The sequence below is a fragment of the Necator americanus genome, chromosome V (assembly GCF_031761385.1).
Source record: "Necator americanus strain Aroian chromosome V, whole genome shotgun sequence".
NCBI classification, from domain to species: Eukaryota; Metazoa; Nematoda; class Chromadorea; order Rhabditida; family Ancylostomatidae; genus Necator; species Necator americanus.
The window spans coordinates 11,546,758-11,554,770 of record NC_087375.1 but is presented as its reverse complement, the minus strand read 5'-3'; positions in this window follow the sequence as shown (position 1 = coordinate 11,554,770).

Below are 8,013 nucleotides of genomic sequence, written 5' to 3'. Positions count from 1 at the left end.
CTCATGGATTTTTTTCCGAGATAAATTATTACTATTACTAAAGGATATACATACCATATCTTTTTTCTTGTTATTCATTCAAGCACACCTGCGAAATGAACTTATTCAATGCTCTCGTTATAGTCCCAGTTATATGATAAAGATCTTTTTAATTCCGTTTGATTCACCAATTTTACGTTTAAAAAAGAAACCGAAAACAAACTAAAACTTTTTTGTATTGCAATAGCCGGATTACTTTGTGGATTCCCCACGTAAAACAGGGATTTTATGCAGATTGGCTGGCTCTGAAGAAGAAGAAGAAGAAAAAAACGAATGGGTCTTTCCAACGACTAGATGGAGCGGAGAAGAATGGCACGTGAGGATGTGACGGGCGTTTCGAAATAGATTCCTGCACTCTTCGCAGGAAAACAACAGGGTCGCAATTGAAAGACACGTGAGTAACGGGAGGGGAGAAAACCAATCAAATGGAGCACTCACGAGAAATCCTTGCTGTGGATTATTATGGATTTAGAGGAGTTGTGATGTGTGCTAATCGAGATAAAGAGCGCCTGAATCTCTTCCAGTCTTACTGAATTCACGCAGATACATGCCCGATTAAAGACATCACCCCACGAATCTGAGGTGATACGGATTTCAGGTGGAGTATTCGTATGCGGGATCGTAGATTATGGAGAGATGGGTGATTCCGTTCATTTCTTGCTAATTACCGTAAAAAAACGGCCCAGAAGATGCGGCGTGTGTACACGGCTGGCGCGCTCCAATCGAACTCGTTGTAGAAAATAGCGCGCCGCCGCTCGAAGCCGTATCTTCCAGGCCGTTTTCTACGGCAAGTAGGAATAAATGGAGGGAGTCACCCCTCTCTCCTTAATCTACGATCCCGTATACAAATAATCCACCTGAAATCCGTACCACCTCAGATTCGTGGGGTGATGCCTTTAAAAGACAGCGTATCCCATAATGATGAGATCTCTTCACGAATAGTAGGGGTATGGATATAATAGCATCATCACACACCTCTCATTTTCTTGAAAAAAAAGCGTGAGAAACAGTACAGTGTGATCCCGTATCTCCAACGATGCAGCTTATTACGTGTGATTGAACATCGGGGATCCGCAACGAGTCGCAGCGATGCTGAATGCAGTTGGAGCTGCTTCTTAATCTGATTATCACAGTCGTATTAGTTGGACTGCGGACATTGGACGACAACGACGGAACCCCAACGACACAACTTATCACGTATCATATCACGTGATAAGTTGTGTCGTTGGGGTTACGGGTGCAACCAAAGCCGTTCCACACGCCTGCCCCGGATTATTAAGGAAAATTGAGCGTTTTCACGCTCATATTAGTGATCTACTCCCTTACGCCGATCTATTAATGAAGAGATCCCAATATCTTCGATTTCGTGGTGCGCTATCATGAACATGACGCGTCAAGTTCCTTATTTTAGTAGTTCACGGTGTGCAGTGAACTCGTCCACGAAGCACGGAATCGACGTGGTATACACCCTTGAAGAAATGTTCTCCTGATCCCTGTCATTACTTTTGAGAGACAACTTTCAACTGTTTTCTGTTTTAATCTGGCTAACCTAAAAGAATCCGCAAAAACCATAGAATTATTTGTTTGTTGATATTTACTTACTATTATTATCCTCATAATGTTGGCTCAAAAGAAGGAATTGTGTATCTAGCCCGCTTCGCTTAAAGGCATCACCCCACGAATCTGAGGTGGTACGGATTTCAGGTGGAGTAATCGTATACGGGATGGGAGACTATGGAGAGGGGGGTGATTCCGTCCATTTCTTCCTAATTGCCGTAAAAAATGGCCCGGAAGATACGGTTTCAGTCGTTTTGGCGCACTATTTTGTACAGGGAGTTTGACTGGAGCGCGCCAGCCTTGTGCGGCGCCGCATCTTCTGGGCCGTTTTTTACGGCAATTAGGAAGAAATGAACGGAATCACCCTCCTCTCCATAGTCTCCCAACCTGTATACGAATAATCGACCAGAAATCTGCACCACCTCAGATTCGTGGGGTGATGCTTTTAATCATTTTACAGATGAGCATTATTCCAGAGATCACCTCAGAGACTGATCTTTGATGAGCGGACGTATATGGAGACAGGACATTTTCCCTGATAACAACTTGTTTCTTAGCATGAATTATCAATTTTTAGACAAATAATTGTTCTCCTTTGAAATGCAAGCTATGCTTAGGAATAAACAGAGCAGAGATATGGAATTATCCACGTCAAGTATTTCCAGTTGTTGTGCAGTTGAAATTGTTGTTAAAATTGACCTCGGAATAGAAATATCTTTCCATTATTAGAACGATAGCGTAATTTTATTCCAAGACAAAGTGTAAAACCGGATCTACAACGCCTATTCTAAATGAGTTTATACACTTTTTCTTTTGGCAACATTATATTACATTTCTATTAATAGTATAAATATAATATTAATGGTATAATTCTACTAATATCATAAATATAATATGTAACATCATTACTTGTCAATCCTGTACCATGTGATACCATGTGATCGGAAAAAAAACGCAGCTACGCCCCCTCAAAAATCATAATGTTACAAAAATAACTTCGATAGGAAGATGAACTTCAAGAAATCTACGTTACATAAGTAAATAATTGTAGAACTAGATAAATAGAGTAAATGTGAACCAGCAAGAAAATCATTAGATCATTGAAGCCGCTTTCTCAGACAGTAAGACTGCAGTTCAGTAGATTATCACGGATTTGGACGAGTTCTAATATGAACTACACGAATACAGATTGGCATCAGAACTCGTTCAGCTCTTCAACGGTTAAGTTTCCTTCAGAATTGTTTGTAACTGGCATTTTAAGCAGTTGATCAGATAGTGTTAGATGAAAGGAAAAGACATGCTTGCAGCACTACCGCAGCACAGAAATTCACGTGATTGACAAGTTAAAGGCATCACTCCACGAATCTGAGGTGGTGCGGATTTCAAGTGAAGTATTTGTATCTGGTATCGTAGATTATGAAGAAAATTATGATCCCGTCTATTTCTTCCTAATTGCCGTGAAAAACGGCCCGGAAGATTTGGCTTCAGGTGTTTTGGCGCACTATTTTCTACAGGGAATTCGACTGGAGCGCGCCAGCCTTGTGAACGCGCCGCATCTTCCGGGCCGTTTTTTACGGCAAGTAGGAAGAAATGGACGGAATCACCCCCTCTCCATAGTCTCCCATCCTGTATACGAATACTTCACCTGAAATCCGTACCACCTCAGATTCGTGGGGTGATGCCTTTAAGACGGGCCAAGATCAGTGCTACAAACTTCTCCGTAATGCTTAAAATACTTGATCCACACTTCGTTTGCAAATTTGACCATCACTTGACACATATCCCTATTATTATTTTTATATGTTTATTTTGTTTTTATAATTTATTTATATTTTATTTGTGCTCTACAAATTTCCTGTACCCTTACCGTGTATTATTATTTTTCAAAGAGAGAAAAAAAGAATGAGAATGACGCTTGCTCTCGTTCAGCTCAAATTGTCAGAATAAAATGAAATTTCAACATATTTTATTTTAATGTACGTAAGTTTGTGGATATTTTGAAAAACGAATTCTGCAAAAAGCCTGCAGCCCATCTGATCTTTGAATAACCTAACACCAGAAATCGTGCTGCTAGTGATCTTTAAATACTTATGCATGAAAATTTCCTTTACTGTTACTTTCGCTAGTGTTCCCTTTAATCGTCAAAGAAACAGTTCCAGAATGCAACAAAATACTGAATTGTACTTCTCAAAGCAGTTGAGAACCGTTGTAAAACATTTTGCAAATCCCGAACAAAATCCATTTATTGTTGCGCGGTGAATACGGCGGTATTTTGAGGAGCGATGCGATTTAATAAAGTGTGTAGGGGTAGAAATATGAACGTTGATCTCTGCAAATAACAACAGCTATTGTACTACCCCCAGAATTGATCAAATGGATCGTCTGGCTACACGTTCGACCAATATTTGTCTGACATCACTTGTTTGGATCACGATCTATCCATAAATTAAGAATGTTGGTCGAACAAGTTACCAGGAGTTTCATCCGATGAACTCCGCAGGAAAGTAATGTAGGAGAATATCCATTACAGTCGGCATAAGTCAAATTCAAAACTTTATAGAAGCAAGCTATGCTTGAAGATTCAAAGAACTCGCTGAAGACAGCATACCGCGAAATTGACGATGTTGGGATCTCTCCACGAAAAGAAAGAAGTAGGAGATAGTAGTATGTAGTATGAGCGTGATCGTTGTCAGTTCCGCCTTACCGTGTTGACATAATGAATAAATGTAGGAGATGGCTTTCGCGCTTGAATTTTAGACCGTTATAAAGTGTCTCGTTTCGATTGGAAATTCGAACACGGAGTCCGTTTCCCACGCTAATTTTCAGGACGATTAGGAGGGATTGGGAGTGATCACGCTCATACTCATGATCTACAGCCCGACTTCTAGCTATTCGTGGTGAGATGCAGACTTAAGACCTCATGATTGTTAGGAGGTCTGTAAATTTCAACAGTAGAAAATAACACCTCTCTGTATAAAGCTCAGCTGAATACGCAGTACTTTTAAGGGTAGTAATTAATCCCTTATAGATGAATGTGAGTGATATCTGTTTAGTTTAACTAACTCTTAATAAGCTAAATTCGTAAGGAAAATTTCTAGCGTAGAAGTTTGTTCACTAATGAGTTGTTTCCATCTTGTTTTTGGTCGGTCAAAAAATATGGAGGGACTCGTTCGTTTAGGAGTTTGAAGAAATATGGATGCGAACAGCCACTACCGATGTCAGAAGATGGAGAAGAAGCATGCAACGAACAACCATCGCAACAGCTTGATATCATGCTATATAATAACGCGCTTAGTCCGTGTGTGTGTTTGTGTGAGTGTGTGTGTGTGTTTTTTTTTTTTGTCTGTGTGTTACGAAAATACTCCATAATGATGCAAAACTCTGCCCCAGTGGGGTGCCGAACCATGACCGTACTCCTGTGAGGAGAGAACTCTACCTTTCCACCTTGTTTTGTTGGGTTAGATAGGCCAAGTTAGTTTCCGTCATACGTTAGTGAGGGTAAAAAAACTTTTATGCGAATGTAGACTTCTAAATTTGCAAACTATCATGTTATATAATAACTGACTTATTTTGTCACGTGTGTGCGTCTGTGTCTCAGTCACGAAATTCCAAAAAGAGAGGGAGAGGATTATCATGGCGTCGGTTTGGTGAGCTGGAGCCCCAGCGAGGTAAAATTGGGTGGGACGGGTCCTACGACGTCGAATTCGTGCCCCTGATCCAGAAAACCATGGGGTGGGGTGAGACGGTTCCCACAGCCTCGGAATGGTGCGCGTGAGCCCCAACGGCAGAATGGGTTTCTATGACTCATTCGCGTATCTATTTCCAAGCATATTTCCTTGATGCTGCTAACATCCTTTCTTCCCGAAGTGGAAACACACTTTCAAACGGCTGCTTAGATACAACACAAGCCAACACACGTTCACGTGGTCTGACGTGGAGTTTTATCTTCATCACTATGATGATGATATTCACCTCATTTCATGTTAGCACATCATTCTGTGCTAATTTTTGAGAGCGGAGGAAACTCATACTTCGACCAATGTTTCCAATTTCTGGAGATTTCAGAGAAACATAGATGTAAAATCAAGTTTGATTGTTCTCCAAATGTAGAACTGACGCGTTTAGGAAGAAAATCATGAAATCTCCCATCTATGCCTAAATTTTTGAAGAAAAAAATGAAGAAAGGGTTGGTAAAAAAAAAGAACAGTAGTAATTTCGCAAAAGAAAGTCGCTACTGTTATTTCCTATTGATCGGTGAAGGCGAGCGAAGTGAACACTAGAAAAAGTCTGAAGTCCGGCTTTAGCCGAACGTTCAGACTGGTTGTTCAATAAACAAACAAAGTAGTTGCACAATAACTATAATTCGTTGTATTTAGTTCTGGTACAGAAATAAATACAATGAACGAAACCAAACACAAATAAGAAAGTGAAAATTCCATCAGAACATATGTAAGAAGTTTGAACAAAATGACGCAGTACTGCCGTACCATTTGACGCTTTCATTAGTGACTCCTCTGTGGTACTTTTCGGAAAGAGAAAGATGAAAAGAATTGTTGATATCAAGTACTAGCTTGAAAAAATGGTTAAAGAAGCTTAAATTATCACAGAACATGAGTATTTGCACGTCTAACACCTTTTTATTACTTTATTTCATTCCGTAAATCTTAGCTATTTCAACATTTCAGGAATCGTTATTGGTAGAAAGCTTTTATAAGCTCTAAAAAATTAAGAAAAAGAGAAAATGATGTCCTGCAGTTGCAGGAGAAAACAGGTGAGGCTCAACTCTGGAAGAATTGAAGAAACTGGGCTGAGCCATTGGGTCAAGTCAATCGATTAAGTTAGTCAACGAGTACTCTGCCACTGTTAATCGTTTCTGAGTTCTGTGGTTAGCTTCTGGAAATTTCCATAGATATTTTAGCGTAAAAAATGTAGAATGTTCTCATTACGTATCTTAGTGTTTATATGTTGTTGATATACATTTTTTCAGAAAGAAATTAATATGTTTACAAAAAGAAAACAATTACATTTTTCGTGATTTTTTTCAATTCGGTTTTTCGCGCACTTCTTATCGCACTGATAGAGACACATTGATCAGTTTGTTCCCAATGGACTCTCGCCGTCGACATCCTGAAGCGATGACATTTCGCCGAATTAATGGGACTTGATAAGCTGAACGATGCCGCCGAGACTGCTCAAGTCCTTTCGTTGAACATAATTTTGAACGATAGCCGTTAGTCATGCGTAGAGGACAAATGATAAACCGCGTGTAGTTGATCAATCCCTGCGGGATGCATCAACGCGTTCGACTTCTATTCAGAAGCGTTTGAGTGTGAGTCTAGCCTATACAATGACTTGCCGGAAACAACCGCTGTGTCAAAGCAATGTTCTCATCCTCCTAGACAAAATACCTACGACTCTGATACTAATTTATCGAGCCCGAAAGAATTAAACACTTGGTTGCCCAAGAACGGTCTCGAACCATTGATAGCGTAGACGCAATGTTAACTTCTCCCCGGAATAATACACCTATGTACCTTGTTACTAAATTGCAAAGACCTCCCGTCCTGTTACCATATGTGACATACCTTCTCTATAATAACTTAATTTTGAACGATAACCCTAACAGAGTTCTTTTTTCATCCACTCATGAATGATAATTTGTTTTTGCTCTTAACGAGATCAAAAAAAACTTACTTACGTTAGGCGATTTTCTCAAAATTCTCAGCGCTAGAACGTTCGAAGACATTCTTAACTATTCAGTGAAAAACGTACAAAAAAGATTTTAGATCCTACAAAAGCAGAACGAGACAACTTTACCGCATGTTACATAGTTTGTGGAATTTATTGAAATTATTCCTACCGTAGAAAAACAAAAAGAATGCACCGAGTATAGAAAATAATTTTGTATGAAAACAAAGTTCCTTTCTTGCAAGAAAAAAAAACAGAAATTCTGGTTGCGAATGCAGTTCTTTGTAAAGTCGCAATGTATGATTAAAATACAAAAAAAGCTAATAACCATAATACGAGTACACAGTTTCCAATGATGAATGAAGTGAATTATCGCCAAAATGCAGAAAACAATGAAAAAGTTGGCAGGTATGCCGCATCAAATCCCTAGAAAAAAATTCCAAAGTATTGCTATCTAAGTTGGATTTCGAAACTTCAAAAACCTCAAGACTTCAAAAATCCCAGTTCATGGATTTCGTTTGCTTAGGATAGAAGTGAGATGAAGAACGCTCGGCTACCTGAGAAATCCTAAAGAAAACTAAAAACTAGAAAAAGCAGAAAAGAGAAACAAAAATTGTCAGGAATAGTGAAAAGTGGCAACATTTTCTCTTTTTTTTTTTCTTTCACTTTACTCGTCAAATGCCGGGGCGTGTTTGCTTACTGGAAAGCTCATGTCCATGGTATCCCCAC